The sequence below is a fragment of the Gallus gallus genome, chromosome 1 (genome assembly GCF_016699485.2).
Source record: "Gallus gallus isolate bGalGal1 chromosome 1, bGalGal1.mat.broiler.GRCg7b, whole genome shotgun sequence".
Lineage (NCBI taxonomy): Eukaryota > Metazoa > Chordata > Aves > Galliformes > Phasianidae > Gallus > Gallus gallus.
In genome coordinates, this window is record NC_052532.1 from 167,330,304 (window position 1) to 167,350,833 (window position 20,530).

Consider the following 20,530-nt stretch of genomic DNA (forward strand, 5'->3'; position numbering starts at 1 on the left):
TTCACATACTTACTGCATGTAGCTTCCCACTTATTTTTTTTCAGTCCTCCAGCCAAAGAGGTGGCTGAGAGACTGCACCAAGGTAAAATACATTTGAAATGCTGTCAACTTGCATAAAATTAAACAATATTACTTAAAAATAATTTAAGCATTAAGGTTTTATGAATAATGGCTTGTTAACAGTTCAAATATGATTTGCAATCTCCACTTAAGCAGAGCACAAAACTATCCCAGAACCTGATGGCACTCAATTGCAGTGCTTCTTCCATCAGCATATCTGTGTTTGTTTAGAACAACCGTGCAGAGAGAAGGCTTTGAGGTCAAATTTGGGACCTTGAACTTTACCTAAGTAGTCTAAAAAAAACCCAAGTTTAATAGTAACACATAAGTGACAATATAGTACCAAAAATATCTCATGAGCAGGTTGAAAATCCACTTAGGAGAGGTGCAGCAGAGGAATGATGCTGTTGAACATAGTACGCCCATTTAGAGTGATATTTTAAATCAAGTAATGAACACAGATTATTTGGAATACAAAGTCAGTTGTAAATAGCATCACCTCATACTGCTGACTTCTCAAAAGCCACAGCAGCTGCATATCTTTACACTTAAGCTATTTTTCATTGTTCCATTTGTGTAATATTCACAATACTACTAACAAGCCTCTAATCCTTCCCATGCTTTTCATCAGCATCGCCTATTGGAAAGCCACAGTCAAAACCTCCTGAAGTAAATGGTCTCAAACATACACTTTGAGATGTAACAGGAGAGACTTTTCAAGGAGCCTCAGCATCACTTTGCAGCCCTTTGCTAGGAGCTGCTGAACCTAGCAGCCTGGCAGAGGCCAAGGCAACCACAACTCCATGCCCCACAGTCTGACCCAACAGCGGCCAAGGTGGCCCCTGGAGCTTCCTGTCCCCAGTTACTGCATGCACAAATTCCACACTTTGTTCCCAGGAAAGCCAGATCCTCCACCTTTCTCACTTTAACCCTTTAAATTCTCCAGCTGTTCCTTACCCACAAAATGACCTGGATTCCTCCCTTCCCCTCCTCACTTTGGTCCTTCCCCTAAGTATCCCATACTGACTTGACTGTAATCCCAAAACATATCACAGAATGGCCTGGGTTGAAAAGGACCACAATGATCATCCAGTTTCAACCCCTCTGCTATGTGCAGGGTTGCCAACCACCAGACCAGGCTGCCCAGAGCCACATCCAGCCTGGCCTTGAATGCCTCCAGGGATGGGGCATCCACAACCTCCTTGGGCAACCTGTTCCAGTACGTCACCACCCTCTGAGTGAAAAACTTCCTCCTAATATCTAATCTAAACCTCCCCTGTCTCAGTTTAAAATCTTCCCCCCTTGTCCTATCACTATCCACCCTCGTAAACAGATGTTCCCCTTCCTTGCATCCCACAGCAAGTCCCATGCAGCCTCACCTGCCCTTCCCGGGCTGCAAGTTGGCCCAGAGAGTCTTCTGGGCTCATCAAATCAGGTAGCTGCTGCCCAGGTGCCTGGGATTGTAAGCCCCAGGGACAGCCTTGATGGGAACCAAGTCAAGGGGATCCTTCCTTAAATGAGGTTATGGGAGGGTGGGATCATCCCTACCACCACCATGTCTCTGGGTTTGTGTGCGTGTGCATGCCTGGAGATGAGCCTGTTCATCACATAGCCCACTGCTCTTAGTGCTCCCAGACTGAACATCCAAAGCTATTCCAGGAGCATTTATCAAACCCTTGAAAGTAACACTTCAAAGTTCAAAGCCAGTGTGTTTGGAAAATCACCATGCTCACCACTTGCCTTATGCTGGGGGCGTGAGATGAAAACAACACAAGCACATCATCTATTGGATTTACTTACTCAAGTTGTTGCTCTTAAGTGTCAGGTGCTTGCTCATGTGTAATCCCAATAAACGTTTTCCAACAGTTATCAGGACACTTAAGCAATACAAAAGCACCACATACCTTGTTAAACATATCACATTATATTTGCTTTATAAACACTCATGACTGTTAATGTTATTGCTAAGCAACTGGACTATGTACCACGCACTAATTGTGCAGTGCTGTATCAGCAAACAAATAGTTTTGAGCTGTTTTAACTCAATTCACCACAGAATTACATGCAACACTAGGCAGATGTTTGTTTGTTCTTAGACTTTTGATAAGTTATCTAAATCATCTCACAAAAAACTCATTCGCTGCTAGCATTTAAAAGGTTGGGACTGTGAAGATTAAAAAAGATGGGAGGTTTGAGTTGCATGGGAGATGACAGTTGAAGTTTTAATTATACAGCAGCTCTGCAAGGTAGAAGAAACAAAATCAAAGGCATTAGCTGGAATTTGCAAAGCACCATTTTACACAGTGAAGGTGAGGGATCCCTTGCTTGCCTTAGTGGTTGTTAGAGCAGCTACAAAGGTGCAAACCTGTTCATATGCAAAGGAAAGAAAAAAATTAATCAGAAAATGGAAAGGGAACAGATGATGAGGAACCACAGCAGCACTTATGTTACAAGTGAAAAACTGTTCCATTACTTCCTACATCTTACTTTCCCCAGAAACCCTAATACTGTCCTTCTCTACCAATGCAAGGAGTGATGGCTCTTCCAGATACTCTCCATGTTTCTGTTCTGAAAAGCAGAGATATGTTTTCATTTTTTACTTCTATTACAACTTCAACGTTGACTGACTTACACTGGCAAGACAGCTACTGTTACTGAACTGTACCCCAACACTCCTTTCCCAGGTTTCACTTATGTTCAAGAAATTCTAGTAAAATTCACTGAGAGCAATGAACAAGCTGGTTTCTCACAGGGCCTACATAGGGAGCAAAGAGTCAACATCCAAATTTTGGTGATCCAACGTATCAGCCAAGCTGTGCTTTTGTCACTGCAATGGTAAATTGAAACCCCATCGGTCACATCAAAGGAAAGGTCAAATACACACCAGGAGTCAGCACAGCACGTTAAATGCCCTGTGCTTCTGTGCAGAAGTACCCTCACTGATGAATGGTGCAAGCAGCCATTTGCTGGCTGAGCAGCAGCAGGAGGAGCTCACGTGTTTCTGTTACCTTCAGGTCAAAACAGTGGTTAATTTTAGAACTACTCCATGAGAGAGGCATTTCAAATAGACAGATGAATGATACTGATCTGGAGCGGTGGGTGAGACTGCAAAAAATTCTGATTACCAGGCGTCTGGAATTGAATGCTCTACTAGCTAGAGATTAACCCAAATATTAGTTCAGCAAGTTTTCTAAGCATGGAGCTTCAGAAAGTCGACACCACCCACACAACCATATGCTTAGCTTACATCAGATATTTCCAATATAAACTGCCTTTCCTTTAGATTGATCCTTCTCTCATTGTTACTGATTTTTCACCTGTAACTAGAGTTGGGGAAGCTATAGCACCACACCACCAGCAGCAGCCTTCAGCTCAACACAGACATAAGCACTGCAAAGAATCACACACAAAGACCATGCAAGAGGAAATACAACAGACTTAAGCCACTTTTCTGCAAACACTGGCCCGTAAGAAACTTCACAGAAACAATGCTGAGAGAATGTGGTTTTCATACCTAACGTGAGAGAGGAAGTTCTAGTTCACCGGTGAAGTCAACACTAACAGCAGAGCTAGAGGGAGGAAAATGGCAAAAAAGCATCATAGCCACCAAGTGAAAGCAGGCAGCCAAATAGAAGAATATTCCTACACTTATTAAAAGGGAAGAAAAAGCTTTTAAAGTTTCAAAAAGTACAGGTAATGGAAAGAACTGGAACTAGATAGAATAAGGCTTAGAAGAAGAGACAACTGCCTACTACGCCACCCACCCCTAGAATGTCTACTCAACATATAGTATATTAGGCACTGGAATGGGCTGCCCAGGGAGGTGGTGGAGTCACCGACCATGGAGGTGTTCAAGGAACGTTTGGATGTTGTGTTGAGGGACATGGTTTAGTGAGAACCATTGGTGATGGGTGGATGGTTGGACTGGGTGATCCTGTGGGTCTTTTCTAACCTTGGTGATTCTATGATTCTACGATTAAAGAATTTCCCAGTACAATGAATTGATCACTCACTGTTTCAACAGATGCACTAAATACACATCTACAGTATATATTATAACAGCACCTGGAGTCACAGGGGCCTTAAGGCTGTTAACAGTGCACACAACAATTCTGTATTTGCATGTGAAAATGTAAAGTATGAAGAGATCTCTGAACTTTTCCAGTCATCGCAAGGAATACAGAAGGAAGTGCTACAAGAGCCTATTCAATGCATATGTATGCCTACTTAGACCATGCAGAGGATTTGAAATCATCACAAAAAATACATTCTTTTTCAGTATAACAGTAAGGAAGAAGGAAAACAGAGCTCATGCTATCAGTGTCATTGGTGAACTACTTACATACTGACAGTTCAAGGATAGTTTTTATATTTGAAAGCAAGTGTGTCAGATTTGTATGGGTTCAGTTTCATTACCAAAATAGTAACACACTCGGTCCTACTCGACAAATTTTGGCACGTGCAATTAGGATGGAACTTGGATATCCCAGAAAAACAAAGACATGAAAAGAAGCCTCTCAAGAAGATGCCTCAAGATTTACAAAGCGGTTATAAATGGCCTAAAATTCTCAGAATGAAGATTATAAAAGGAATTAAGCAAATGTCACTGAAGTTCATGTTGTTCATCAGAGAAACATGAACTTAAAAATCCCTAATCCAACTTCTCATTTCATCAGTCATCTTACAAAAAAAAGAACTAATGCAACACGAGCAAGTATCCCATATACTTAGGGCAACATCCTTTTGTTCTGCATGCAGCTTCTCCTTTCACATAAAATCACAAGGGTGGTGCTTAGTCCAAAGTGTGTGTGTGTGTGTGTGTATGTGTGTGTGTGTGTGTGTGTGTATATATATATATATATATATATATATATATTGCAACAGCAAAGTCTTTATGGCCCGAAGATCGTTTCCTGGTTTCACTTATACTTTCAGTTCTAATTTAAAAGACAATGAACAAGGCAACTTCAGTGGACTGTAGTTCATTCATCTTAGCAGCTACTTTGGTTAAGAAGAACTTCCATTTGGCTTACATAACATCAGAACAAGCTCTAGTCAAAGCTTTAGTAAAAAACAATAACTCCAACCTTAGACCTGTGTTAGTGCAATTAAGAAGTTACGATTAGGCAGAGTAAGATGTATGCGTAAAAGCAGAAAGCGTGTATTTCTGCATGTTACCCACCACCTGCAAGCAATAAGCTTCCCTATCTCCTTCAGGCCTCCAGGAACATGAATAATGGCCCTGCATATACAAAATGCACAGCCAGGGAGGTGAGGGTGAGGCTGGTGTAATTGTTTACAGTATCAAGCCCTGAACAATCATTAAGAAGAGTTCTCATGAAAGCCTCTCCTGGAAACTTGCGTCTTGCTTCTCCTTACATATGCTCTAGCCACACAATCTCCACTCTGACATGCTGAAACAAAAACCATAGTATGAAACAAAAGCTGAAACATACCACAAGAAGAGAGGAGAGGCCTGGGATCTCCAGCTGAGATGCCAGAACAACCACAGCAGAAGGGCTGCTCAGCAAAGCATCTGGGTAAAGGAGCTGACCAAACTGCGTTGGATCAGCACATTTAGGGCCAACAGGTACCTGAGAATTCGGGTGCCGAATACAGCAGCCATTCCAGGGAAGTGGTGGAGTCACTGTCTCTGGAGGTTTTTAAGAAAAGAGTATATGTGGCAACGAAGGACATGGGTTATTTGGCATGGTGGGGACAGGTCAACAGTTAGACTTGATAATCTTAGAAGTCTTCTCCAACCTTAACAACTCTATGATTCTATGACTGCCAAGCCACACCAACATGTCTTTTGAGGGCACATCAGTTCATAAATTAAGAACTGAGACCCACGAGATCCCACAGGTTGGTTGCAGTGTTAGAGAGAACCTGTTAGTCCACAAAGACCAAAGGTATGGGTGAGACAGGAGTGGCCAGGCCATCTCCCAGAGCCAGGCTGTGCTGCAGGAATGGTCCTTGGCTGAGTCCCACAGGGAGCAAGAGGTTTAGCTGCTCTTATGGCCCCGCCATGAACAGGAAATTAAAGTGGTATTAACGAATCCTCTTGAGTTCTTAGAGGAAGGAAAGATCCTTTATGAAAGTCTTTATATAGGTAGCTTCAGGACTCAAAAGCATCTCCTCAAAATAGAAACCCCAAGTTGACGCTCCTCTAAATATAATATACAAGTAGAAGAGCCACTTCAGCATTCAAATCCACTTCTAAACTTCTAACACAGAAGGATTTCAATACTTTCATTTCCCTTCTCCCCCCCCCTCCACCGGTCACAACCCCAACCTCACAGACTGCTGTGGCTGTGACTGAGAAATACCCAGTGAGCTGTATATGCGTTTTATAAACTGCTAATGAAGCAAGCTGCAGGCCACACAACTCATTTTGCTACCATTCCTAGCAGGCACTGTTCCACCTTCCTCAAGTCCAAACCCACTCTATTTCAGCCCTTTTTTTTTGTTTGCTTTTTGTTTTTTTGAAGTTCCAAGTTTACTTAGAAACAGAACTGCAAAATACCAACCACCACAAGCAGGTTAAAAAGCCATACTGCTTACATAAGCCATCTCTTCTCCTTAAAATGCAAATCAGAGGCTACCGAAACTATGTTAATACTTTATTTAAAAATGAAAGAATTAAATGACTTAATGCCTGTTAATCAGTCTGTGCTCAGCATTTAAACCTTGACAGGGCAAGAGCATTCAGGTCAAGTCAAAAAAGCAGCACATAGGAGTGACAGATGGCACAAAGAAGCTTCCTACAGCCATATCTAATGACAAAGGAGTGCCATCGCTACAGCGACAGCGCTGCTCCTTGCAGGGACAGAGCCATTAAACACTACTGCAGATTCATTAAGAAGTAGACAAATGTAGCACAGTAACAGTGCAGGAGGCCAGAAATAAGCTACTTTAAAGGTTCCATTTAACAGTTTATCCTGGGTTTGGTGAAATTTAAAGTCAGAAGGAAGAAATACGAGTTGAACCTTCAAAGCTGCCCATAAAGCAGTCTGCACCAGCACTACACGTGCACAAAAAAATATACCTGATGCTCCAATATGCTCTTACAGAAGTCTGAAGTTGATATCAACTCACATTCTTAACTTTTGAACAGTTAGAAGTACACACAGAGGAAAGACTTTGAAGCTGCAGGAAGCAATCATCTCTCTCACAATCCCCTCACTTCAAAAACAGTCATCCACATCCTTAACTCACCCATAAACTGAGGTGCAACTTCAGCAGGAAACCTCGCAGCAGAACATTATCTCAGTCTGCTTTCTGCAAGTAATCATGCTAGTCAACTTAGCATAGGCTCATAAAATCGCTAAGGTTGGAAAAGACCCACAGGATCACCCAGTCCAACCATTCGCCCTTCACCAATGGTTCTCACTAAACCATGTCCCTCAACACAACATCCAAATGCTCTTTGAACACCACCATGGTCGGTGACTCCACCACCTCCCTGGGCAGCCCATTCCAGTGCCTGACCACCCTTTCACAGAAGTAGTATTTCCTAATGTCCAGCCTGAATCTTCCCTGGCGCAGCTTGAAGCCATCCCCAAATTGATGACATGTACCACTTCCACCCTTCAGTATCAGTCCCACACACTGTACTGCCTCATCGTCAAAACTCTACAGGGTAAAAACCATAATATACTACATAGTGTTACTCAACTACAGACCCATTCAGAACCTCATCTACACGTACTTGTGTATACTGCCACACATGCACATCCCTGCACAATATTCATGGGCTACAAAGACACTGTTTCACTCTGCTCTATTGACGAGAGTATAAAATGTTATGTAAAAGACTACAATAATTTGCATTAAGTTTTTTTACTTGTATGAATATTTAAAATTAGCCAAAGCTGTCACAAACAGCATGGCAAAGGAAAATATATACACACACACACACATATTAGCTTTTAAATGTTTATCTAGAAGGCTTTCTGCTGCCTTTAAAGGAGCAAGAAAGAATACTACAAACCTAGACAAATAAATAAGGTCAGTGTGATGAACAGACAAGCTAGGCAACAACGGGAGACAGCCTATTTTAAGCAGGTCTTCATTAGCAAAGCTTCACAACACTCACAAGCACTAATTATTCCTTCTTAAAAATCTCAGCTATTGGAAATAATATAAAAACCCCAATCTTCAAAGGCTACACTTGGTCACTTTAAAAATAAATCTATCATATTTTACTCTGTATTTTAGGTGTCTAATGCCACCTTAGTAGGACTTTTGTTTTGAAGAAGTGCTTGTACAGCAGTCTGTTGTGCTGTCTGACCTAAACCAGAGCTTCAAGGGAACAATTTTCAACTTCAGGTATAAAGAAAGATGAGTTTGTCCAGGAAGCAGATAAACTCTTGCCTTATAAACCAAGCTATTCAAAATTATACTGAAATACCACCCATGGGCTCATTTAATAAGCAAGGCCTCATTCTTTTTGGCATCATGCAATAAAGGGGGGGGGGGGGGGGGGAAATGACATGCTTTAGGCACTTTATACAGACCAAATGTAACTGCAGACTTTTAGGGAGAGATGGAAACAGCATTCACAGTACATTATAGTCACTGTAATTCTAGCAGAGAAGTTAAATTCTCATATTATGAGGGGGTTTGTTTTGTTCTGAGCATCAGCATTAATGTTTTTCATAAATAATGTCATTAGATAAAATTCCATACAATCAAAGAGTTAACCAACCTGTTAGGACTCACTGAAAAGCAGGGAGAACTTGCTAGGTAAATAATCTCTTCATTATGACATAAAAAGAAGGAAGACAGGCAAAAGAAATAAGGGGCTCAGAAGAAAGCTCCTTTGTGCAAGAAAGCATCTCCCTCTGCAGAAAGCCAGTCAATACACCGACTACTCCAGTAGTCCATTTTTCCAAGGAGTGTCCTGAGAATAACTGAGTATCACATACCCATCAAACTGGTGAGACTAATCACTGAGCACAGGCCTTACACATACGTGGTTCTCAAGCATCCCCAACTTAAACTACACTCTGCGCAAAGAAACAAATATGAACAGCTCGTCAAGTCACAACATCTAGCATACACTTCAGTATTTCCATAAAGGCAGACATGAAAAATAGCCCTTTTTAGCACTATTATATTGCAACCAAGCTTAGAATTTATTAAAAAAAAGTGTCTTAAGGAGACAAAGTTGATGTTAAGCAGTAACGGGAGTCCAACAACGAGCAGGAATCGGGGTGCTAACATTACCTGGAAAGGGAAGCAGAACACCCTGCAGCTAAAGCACTCCACACTGGAAGCACTGGTTTGACTGCTAGCCACAGGGAGATGCTCAAGTCTTCCAAGTTGGGTGTACTCCAAAAATACAAAGGAAAGGATACAAGGAAAAAGTTCCCTTGATTTTTCCTGAGAATAAATGCTTAAGAAAAAATGTGGTTTTACTGTTCATCATTCCCACTCAAATTTGATTTAATAAGAAATGAAACAACCATTTTGAACTGGTTGAGTGAAGTACGAGACCTGACCAGCATACTCTTATTAAAGGAGGACAGATGGAAAGAGTTTGCAACTGCAAGCATGAGGGGAAAAAAGATCATATAATCATAGAATGGCCTGGGTTGAAAAGGACCACAATGATCATCCAGTTTCAACCCCCCTGCTATGTGCAGGGTCGCCAACCACCAGACCAGGCTGCCCAGAGCCACATCCAGCGTGGCCTTGAATGCCTCCAGGGATGGGGCATCCACAGCCTCCTTGGGCAACCTGTTCCAGTGCGTCACCACCCTCTGGGTGAAAAACTTCCTCCTAAAAGTAATCGAAAGTAATTAGATCAAATTTAGCGTTAATACAGGGAACAGATACTTGGAAGATATTACCAATACCAGCATAAAATAAACAAATTTCAATATAGAAAACTCTTGCTGGAATGCTCCTCAGCATAATACAAGAAAGCGCTATTGCTCCCCAAAATACTCAAGGAAAACAGTGTCAGCATACTTTATTTGGCACCAAAGAACCTAACCACCTGGGCATCAGACTTACAGCAATACAGAATAGGAATCAAATGAGAAGAACAGACAGAACTCTCCAGTTTGATAGTAATTTCTGTAAAATCTGATACTCAGTCTTTCCTATCATTCTGCAGCCCCACATAAAAGGGGGGAAACAAGCCTAGTTTACTTTGTATTAAAAAAACCTTTCCAACAACAAAAAGCAAAACGTTTGCAAAATTCAACTGCCTGGACAGTTAATTTTAATCAGAGTAACATCTCGAAAATATGCCGAAGCTGCATAAAATTCCAACATACTTTTAACAGTATTAAAGCAATAGAACCAAGAAAAATACCACGCCCTCCATATGCCTCTGTAGTCACTGGAGCAAACTCTCACAATGTTCAGTTGGAATAAATAAAACCATTTCTCCCCATAAAGGTAATACTCGTTTGTACAAGATAGATTTCTTCATTTACTGTTCTGTGACAGAAGCCCCAAACCCACATATTTTCCTGGCATCCACTCCATACATAGAAAAAGCAGAAACATCCATTTCTGCTGGTGAGAGGAGGCAAACCACCCACTTGTGAGAGTAGACCATAGGAATGAAATAACAGGACAGTTTGTTAGAACTGTAATTTCATACTCTTCAAGGAAAAGTGTTGGGAGGGATCAAGGAAGTCTCACTGTCATTAGTAAAAAAAACCCCAAACTTATTAGGGTCTTCAAAGCCATGTTTCCAAGAGTTGGTTTGTAATTACTTGCATGCCATTTTGACAATCCGGTTTCTTAATCAGCAAAGCCCGACAGGTCCTGAAACAACCCACCAACTCACCTCACGTTGTTGATATCAACCTGTATCATTTATGGGCCTGGCCTAGGAGCTGTGCTGCTTCCAGTTCTTCAGAAAGTCCATGTAAGAAACAAACCTGGGACAGTTCAGCTGTTTGTTAGCACTGTTGTTCAGATAAGGCCTATTCCAATTTTCAATGGAAAACACTTTTCTCAGCTAACCCTCAAATCACATTCACTCTTTCAGGTATCACTGACAAGCAAACCAAGGGATCTGCTTTCCTCAACAGGCAAAAAAAGAAGCTGAAAACAAAATATTTTTGTTGTCATTTCTACTTGACCAAATCCCAGACAGGACTGGAGAGATGAAAGTGAGAATCTAATCCAGTTCCCAGTTCTACTGCTGACAAAACCGGTCTGCTGATGGTTTTGTTATGCATCTCCCTCACTGCAAAGCAAGGAAAAACACCCCAGATTTTGTGCTGTTTATTCTCATTTTGTTTGTGGAAGGACTAATGCTTTTGGTCCTTCCTTCGAAGAAGATAACCTGAACTGGCAACTCATCTCACATACACACACACACACACGAAAAGAAAAGAAACAAGTTCAGCTCTGGCAGAAGCAGCAATATTAGCAAGTTTTTTTTCCTGGAATATCTCAATCTTTACAGGAGGCTCCATCACTTTCAAAGCATCCCATAACAGAGTTGGAACACAGAGTCACAGAGGGTGGAGATAGAAGGTGGGAAGAAGAAAGCACATCTTTCACATTAAACAAGATAACTTTTCTGGGACAGGAAAAAAAAAAGAGATGTCAACAGCCAGGATTTTATTCACTGGATACGAAACAGTGAGGAGGAGCTGGCATCTGGTAAAGAAGATGTAAAGGATTACACAAAATGAGTCAGGAAGCTCTAATGCTCAAGGAATCTTAAAGGGAGCAGAAAGAGGAAAAACAGAAATACTGCAAGCCTATCTTCTGAAATTCCATTAGTAGCTGGGATTAAAAAGCCTCTAAAACCATACACTCTAAAACCACACCATGCTTCTCCATGTTTCCTGACATTCTGGGGACACAGCAGAAGAGAGTCACTCAATACTCATACAATTACATTAGGTACAATATAAACAAGAAGAAAACGGTTTCAGACATCTTTATTATTTAATAAACACAAAGGCACGAGTTATCACTCTAAACAACTTATTAAGAACCCAAGATGCCAGCTGCAAAGCCCAGAGCACAACAGTGGTACGCTAACAATGCTGATACACAAGAAGTATTAAAACGCTGACTTAAATAAAAACAACAGATTTTGGAGAGTTTTTCCTCTGTGTGTGGTTTTTGGTTGGTTTTCTGGGTGTTTTTTTTTTGTTTGTTTTTTGCTTTTTTGTTTTTTTTTTTTTAATTATTACTATGGGGGGGGGGGGGGGATGAGGGATGAATGAAGTCATTTTATGTTTCCCTAGAAACAGCAACTGAAACAATAATATTAGTAAGTTCTCAGTACCTCTGTTATTTTACTTTAAGTATTTAGTTTTCACAAGTGTTTAATGGTCTTATATTTGCGTTACACTACAGAACAAAACGACCAAGAACTGCGGCTGAGGAGATGTACCTTTTAAGGAAGGCACAAACCATATCAAGCCTTAAGCAGACTACAAGCCAGAAACACACAGGTATTTTCAACTAAGAGAAGTGCTGGCACAGATCTCAAGCCACAGATGTTAGTATTTATTTCTAAGACTCACAGATCTTCAGCTTATAACCTCCAGATTACTCCTGTTAAGCACGCAATTTATGTCCGAAGATCTGTACCTATGACAACTACTCAATTTTGAAGTCACCATATGCATACACACACTTCCACTTTTTTTTTTTAAGAACATTTGTCACATTAAAACAGTTTCTTTTAACTTCAAAGTGCACAAATGTTACTGCAGTTGCATGGTTTAACACATGTATCAGACTGTTTTCTAAAAATACCAGGTCATAAATTTAGCATTTGACTTGATAACCACAGAAGAAGCAAGACAAAGTAGCCTGATATTCATGGAAAAAGAAATAAAGATATTAAAGGCATCCAACAGACAGCCAAATTTCACAAAGTCCAGTGAAAATGGCTCACTACATAAGAATGTACTTAAACAGCACCATCTGAACAATTATTTTTAGAATGTACTAAGGCTGCGATGCATTCCAGCATAATAAGAAGTCACAACTGCCATGAAGCGGTAGCCTCAGGGCTACGCTCAGACCAATCAACAATGTAAGCACGCTGGTGCATTTAATGAAAGATCCAAGCATTAGTTAAAAACTATGTTAGCACAGTAACTGATGTAAGAAATTAACTGCATTCAAGCACAAATGTCTAGTTTACTCCAACTGCCAGAAGCAGAACACAGAGAAATAGAAGAGCTCTTTACCTGCCAGAGGGTCCAGTTCACCCTCCTGCCAGCCCTTCTCACACTCCAGAGTCAGAACAAAGCTTTCCTCTTTCCTAGTTAGAACGTTAAAAGTAAGCCCTATTGTTCAAAATTCATTTCCTACAGTGAAAAAGAACAAGAGTAGATGGACACGAATGTGTCGTTCACTACTGCCAAACATAAGGTTTTTATTTGAGATCTCGCAAGACATTCAAGTTTGACTACAGAATCCCTGAGGGAAAAAAATTAAAGCATTCTGCTTTCTAACAACTTTTCAATCTTGAAGAAAAAAAATCTACGTTTTTCCACTTTCAGCACTTCCAATATACCTTTTTTTTCCCTATAGAATTAACACGAAACCTCAAAAGACCCAATGCTTTTCATATAGCCATGGACATTTGTCTTTTGTTTTTAATGAAACTGAAGAGGTGGAAGCCTAACTAAGCACCATTTCCATAAGAATCCTCATCAATATGCTTTGCAATCATTTAAATAGACTATAAGTAGAAAAGGCTTTACAAACGTATCAATCTGAGGCACAGCAGAACCCAGTTTCACAGATTCACGTGGCATCTCCTATAGAGAAGTTAGCAAGATCTCATCACATTATGAGACCCGCAAACTCCTCAAGTTGGATTTACCAATTTGATCTTCATCAGACAGCAAGACGCCAGGTTTAGGTTTTTATAAAACATCTGTATGACATCATATCAGAAGGACCATGGGAGGCCAAACAAATTCCCTAAAGAATCACACATTAGAAGTAACGTTCTGCCTACGCTTCCGTTTCTAGGGTGGCTCTGTATGATGGAAAAAGGAGTCATTTCTTTCCCAATCCCATTTTTGTCAGGAGATCCTGCTTAAGGAAGGCCAAGATCCAAACCCAGTCATCTTCCAGCAACATAAATGGCTCTCATAATCTTCTGCCGAAGACTTGTGAAGCAGTATAAAGGTTACAAGGTGTCCTGAAGCAAGTTGGAGGGAATGAAGAAGGAGAGAATAGTCATAAGATGCACCAAAGTAATAACGCACGTAACATAGTTCCAAATGACTTCACTGAGCATGAAAGAGGACCTGAAAAACTCCTTAAATTTCATTGCCAGTTTTCAGGTGACATCATTTGCTAAAAAATCAAAAAATTAGAATAAACTTCCTGTGTCAGCAATGACATAGCTGGAGAAAGAAAAATCTGACTTTGGGCTACTGATGTTCGCAAGGAAGAGGCTGTTGCTCTGCACAGCTTGAAGCAAGGAAGGCAGAATTTTCCAGATACTCCAGAATTTCCAGATACTGATACCCCTTATCTGGGCCTCAGGAATTGCCGATTGAGCCGGTCAGCAGCACATCCCCTTCCTTACTCAGAGCATCCCAGCCTGTTTCCTTCACACAGACAAAGAAACAGGACTTAGACCCAACAGCCACAGACTCCTTTGAAGGAAGAGCATATTTACACATTCAAAAATGGGGAACATCGTCACCATTGGGAATCAATCAGGACTTCAGATCCTTTTGGTGACCTCCACCTCACTGTGTATATCCAAAGCTAACACTGGTGTAAAGAGACAGGGAGGAGATGAACGTTATGTGGCATGGGGTCAGATACAATCACTGGCTTTACTTATGCCTTCGCCACCAATTTCTGTGACTTTGTCTCCTGTACAGAAAAGGGTCAGAAGAAGATCATTATCAGAGCCTTAAAGAACTCCTGTGCAAATACGACCCCAGGAACAGGAAAATTATTCAGAGGTGTAAAAACATTCTTTCCAAGTACCCAGGTAATTTTTTTTCTCCTCTCTCTCTCCCACATTTTTTCTTTAAACTGCTCACACTCTCTCCTCTCAGCAGCCTAGAGAAGCAGAAGACAATATCAACAAAAAAAGCATAAAGAAACAGTATAAAGTTCATCCTCCACACCTGAGTGGATGGCAGTTTGAAGGGGCCCTACCTACCTGCAACCCTGTTGTTTGCTTCAAGAACTCTGTCTGCCCAAGGAAAAAGAGACGAGCAAATCCTGGAAGCAGATCCTTCCCCAAAGGAAGTTTCTTTCTGAGTCTGCAACCTGGAGCTTTTGCTTGAGACTCAGTCCTCTGAGTGGTTTCTTTCTTCAAACTTTCACACTGGTTCTTTACTTTTGTGGGTAGCTGGAAAAAGAATGAAGCCGTAGGCTGAGGCAGGGACTCCATACTTCCAGGATAGGGAGGCAGAAAGACTGGAGGGGAAGGAAAAGTGCTAGTTGGTAACTTCTTGAATAATGACCTGCATTCCCTCATTCTCGGCCACACAGAGACATACACATAGAGTCACTGCCATAGGGGAGGATGACAAGAGATGAGGACTAGACATGCAGTTTTTTCATGCTCTGATGCCAAAAAAATAACAACCCACCCCAAAGTGCTGAACTGTGAACTTTCGAGACTTAAGACATCTACCAACAGATGAGATCGATAAGATTTTTGGTCCAGAAAGTTCTCTCATTTGTTACAAGAAGATGCAAAGGTGGGCAAAAGAATTTATGAGGTTATTTCTGGGAAAAAAAATTCCAAATTTCTCCTCTGTTCCCTCAAGAAAATTAAAAATGGCATCTACTGCAGTGTAGTGAACACCTCCCCGTGATCACAGACAGAAGGCTCTTTAAGAAGAAAACATCATACTTACCTGGATGTTTCCCTTATCAACGACTTCCTAACCCTACTTCCAGCTCCTCTGCAAAAGGCCTTATTCCAATCTCAACTTCTCTACTCAACGTCGGTACATCACGATATAGCTGTAGAAGCTGAGAAACCACCCAAACTTCTTACTGAGTTTCTCAATTTGTAGAATATGCCCTTCTTCCTGAGAATTTAGCTGCCCTAGGAGTTAACTTTTATATAAAAATATTAATGAATAAAAGCATAAATTTTTCTCTTCACAAATCCTGAAAACTGATAGACTCCAGTGAAATTTTATCAGTAGCATGGAGCCAACAAGCAATAGGGTAGTAGAGAAGTAGAAGTGACAGGACTTAAAACAACTGCATGCATAGCTTTGTATTTGTTTACTGGCTATTACCCATTGCGATAAGCTTTTAAACATCAGCAGTAGTGTTCAGTATTTGTATACATGGTAATTGCTGTCTACTGTTTTATCTGCAGTGCTTGGAGGACACCAGGTAAAACGTGATCCAATAGTTAACAAAGAAGGCGATCCACTCATGTTTGATGCAATTTCATTGCATCAAATCAATATCATTCATCTTGGGGAAGTCTTACTATGTTTTTTTTCCTCACATTCTCTCCTTCAGACTATATATCTCACCAAAACATTTTGTATAGTTAGATACCTGAAGTGCCCTTCAATTCTAAGCACTCCCATCCTCAAAAAAACAACTCTTCATTCTGCTACAAATAATACAAAAAGAAGTTGGAATGAAAGACAGGTTTTGTCATTCAAATCGCTTCAATAATATATTCTCAAAAAGGCATCTTTAAGCTTTTGCAGTGAGAGTAGTAAACAGGAATGTATCATGTGAGATGTCTGTAAAACACTAACAGAATCTGATATCCCACACTAATTACAACAACAACAAAAAAAATAAGAATCGGTAAATTAGTTCCAGATTAACTGCTTGGGCATGCAGAAAGATATTCTGCCTCTTGATTCCTCCAAGGATAACAAACATGGTGATATTATTTCAATTTAAGGCAAGAGTTTTTGCTCTAAATAGACTATTTCATAAATAAAAAAAAAGTAGGATTAATTATCCTTTAGTGGAACTCCACGACATCTGCTTAGCTATTTCCATTTTAACACGAGACCATGTGTTCCTACATCTTTCAATTTGACAAGATACTGACTTTTCTATTAAGATCAGCTTTCAAAAGGTTGGAGAGTTGGGTTCAGTCTTCTCATTCCACCTGCATGTTTCTGGACAGTGTCTGTCTGCAAAGAACAGTAACTGACCAAAACATAAAAGTAACTGGCCATTAGATGTCCCTAGGATTATACTTATGCTCTCTGCTTCCAGTAAGGCAGGAGGTACAAGATAAAAACAAGAGAGAAAAATATAATGCACAGGATGTGCTCAAAGAATTTCTACTGCTATCTACTCTCTGATTGAAAAAAAAAAAAATCTATTACAAAAGGACAACACAGTTCTCCTCCCAGACAAAATAGTGAATAATAAGGTTCTTTCTTCTTAGGTTGCAAGTACCTTGACTCAGTAACTTTTCAAGTTGCTAACACTTACTTGCCAACACACTTTGTGCAAGCACAATGCCATATACAGCATTACAGGCTTAATTTCAGATGATAGGTGCTAAAGCTGGAAATGCTAGTAACGCTCTTAAGTGAAGATTCCTTTCCAGCTCAAAGCAACAGGAGATACCAGAGACAACTCAGATGAAGTAGCACGACCCAGCTTCGTGCAGGCTGCTTGAAACAGGAATCTGTCCGTGTTCCAGTATGATCAAAAGGCTGCCTTTGAGGGATCCTCTATAATGAAAGATCTTATTCACTGGGAAAAGACGACTCCAGAAAACCTTCGGTATACTGCCTACTATGAAATCATGTACTCAGGCTTCAGGGGCGCAGAGGAGATTACTTCATCTAATTCAATTTGTGTAGTAGTTCAGTAGAGGATACAAAGACCCAACATAAAACTTAAGGGAAAAAAAGCATCCATGAGAACATGGTGCACTGGTGTTTTTCTCATGAAAACAGATAAGCAGCGGAACAGTTTCTGGGAGATCATCCTGAATTGTGCTGTTAGGAATAACTTGTTTGTAAGCTCCTTCCTTGCATCAAGGTCATACTATTTCTCTGTTTCCAAAAAAGGCCTGCCCCTTATTTTCACTTTTTATCTTTTTGCATATTTTTCTTTTCTTGTATATTTGGCATTGAACACTACAGATTGGTCATGTTTGTGTTGTAGCTTTGAAAAATACCAGCCTGATTTCTATACAAATACAAACTTCAGGCCAAAACCACTGTATCACTCCGCATTTTGAAGAGAGAAGCTCTAATAAATGATCTTTTGTTCTTCCAAGATTTAGAAGAGCAGAACAAATCTAGAATAGACCATCCAAAACACATGAACCCCCGTTAGGGGAATTCTGGGAGAGGTTTTTTTTTGCTGCCTCAGCAATCATAATTGATTCCTGCTACAGAAATGGGATGTTAGGCAAGCGTAAGAAGCTGAACAGACACTGCTCTTTTCTCAGTCACTGTACTGCTGTTTACTGATCCACCTCAAGCAATGGGATCCTTCTTGTTGGTACAGGGAAAATTCTGGCTGAGATGATATAGGAATAACTTATGCAGATAATCTCCAGAAGATGAAGTCGGGAAAGGCTCTCATGTCCTCACTTGTGAGCATACAGAATGCACTTAAAATAAATGTTTTCATCTTCTTTGAGGGAAGAAATGAATCTCTGCAGTATCTTCACCTTTCCACAGTGACCTGATTGTTGATAGAGACCTCAAGGTAACACTGATTACCTATCAGGAAACACTGAACCCATGCATTTGGTAAGTGGCACAGAGCAGAAGCAACGCTTTTTTTTTGTTGTTGTAACACTGCAGCTTCAACTACTCCAAGATCTAAGTGAAAGAGCATGGGATCAAAAAGCAAACAGCCTCATCTTACTCAAGATACTTGCATCTTGATCAACTACTTCTCAGTCCTGAAACAAGATGCAAGTTTTATATTTATTCTCATGCAAATGTTTTAGATTTGAAGTGGTGCTGGCCACATGGAATATCTGCAGCTGCAAAAGCAGAGCCTTCTCAGTTGAGGAGTCATTGCTGCTCTGTTGCTATTCATTGGTTTGGTCCTATCTCTAGAAACATGCAAGCTGCCAACTCACTGCACGATCTATTCACCTATATCTAGTTGAACTGTTATACCAAATAAACATGAACAACAAATTTGAGCAAAGTACCTTTCTCTGGCAGTTAGCACCAACATGACACGGATACTGAAATGTCAGCTTCACATCACTCGTGTTATCTGTTTAAATTTCAAGCCCCTGACACCAAGGAAAACAAGCAGACTGGTTTCCCAAAGCTTCCTGCTGAATTTCGGTTTGGGAGAATGGGAGGGGGAAACTGAGGGGACAGAAAGGAAAAGGTCATTGAAGATTACAGCAGTTGCACCAGGAAACACTGCTATCAAGCCTCAGGAAAGAGAAAAAGCAGCAAAAATTTATCAAAGTGCCGATTTCAAAACAAAATTATCATGCAATTCATCATTAAAAGCTAAACCTTCAGGCAACCGGCATGACAGGAATCTTGACTTGCAAAACTTCAGAGTTTCTTTTACACTATTTGGTCTCCTTCCAGAAATACTTTGTGTTTAACCTCTTTAACAGCATATTACACACCACTAAGAGGCCACAGTGCTGCCTACGTTATCACCGAAGGGGTTCTGACCTATTTGAGATGCACACAGGTGACGTTCACTGGAAGACCTTTCCAGCGTCCAGTTTAAGAGCAGTAATAAGCTGTGGCTGCTCCAAATTCAGCGAGACAGAATCCCAAAGTTGCATACAGCTGTCAAAGCACAACGCATTTGAGAAATGTTCTCTGCATTTCTTCCAGCACATCTAAGAGCAGGAAAAGCTAACTGTAGTGACACAGGTTACAGTAATCTAGGTACTGTGTACCTCTGATTTATTTGAAGAAATGACACAAAATATTTGATTTCTTAATATTAACTATCTTTGCGTTTTCCTTTTCAGCACTAAATAAACGGGTTAGTTGATTTGTTTCAATTTAAATGCTACTAACTTACATAAATATGCTGCACAATTATTTTAAAGCATCCTTTTTCTTAGTTTTCAGTCTTCACATAACTGCTGGGCTGGGTGAAAGACCTCGGCCAGAGAAGCGATCCTGGGAAACTTGGAAGCTGAACTATTACATGTGATCAATGTGAAGAGGAAAGATCCCAATACTGTTCAAGAGCCATACCAGACTGAACACCGGTGCTGGTTTTAGACTGATTATTTGCTGGTTTGGGTTTTTATTTTTCCCCCAAACTGAATTTTCAGGTGAAAATGGCTCAAGGCTTTTGCCTGTACGTTTTGACCCTTGCACTTCTTCACAACTCTCCCCCGGTACGTATGGTCTGTGGAGAACTCCAATACAGCAAAAATGAGATTCCTTTCACACAAGTATTTACTCACATACATACAGAAATTTAATGGGTTAATGTTTGTAAATGGCAACATGGATGCACTGGAAAAAAAAATGAAAACTAAATAAGTAATTTGTGTTTGTTTGTTTTTTAATATAAAGTCCTC

General features: G+C 40.4%; 1 protein-coding gene across 5 annotated transcripts in view; it reads right to left on the bottom strand.

The window, feature by feature from the left end:
- The window catches only part of TSC22D1 (TSC22 domain family member 1), a 78,509-nt gene that overhangs the window by 29,650 nt on the left and 28,329 nt on the right, over window positions 1-20,530 (bottom strand). Inside the window, exons 2-3 of one of the 5 annotated variants that reach the window (XR_005843639.2) lie at window positions 15,200-15,391; window positions 11,964-14,215 (exon numbers count right to left, since the gene is read on the bottom strand). The exons of 2 other annotated variants lie outside the window; for them this stretch is intronic. The gene's annotated coding sequence lies outside the window, so the exon portion shown is untranslated. Of the gene's footprint in view, window positions 1-1,439; window positions 6,335-11,963; window positions 14,216-15,199; window positions 15,460-20,530 lie in introns of those variants that run through there. 2 more of the 5 variants (XR_005843563.2, XM_046912472.1) reach the window with 2 other exon arrangements.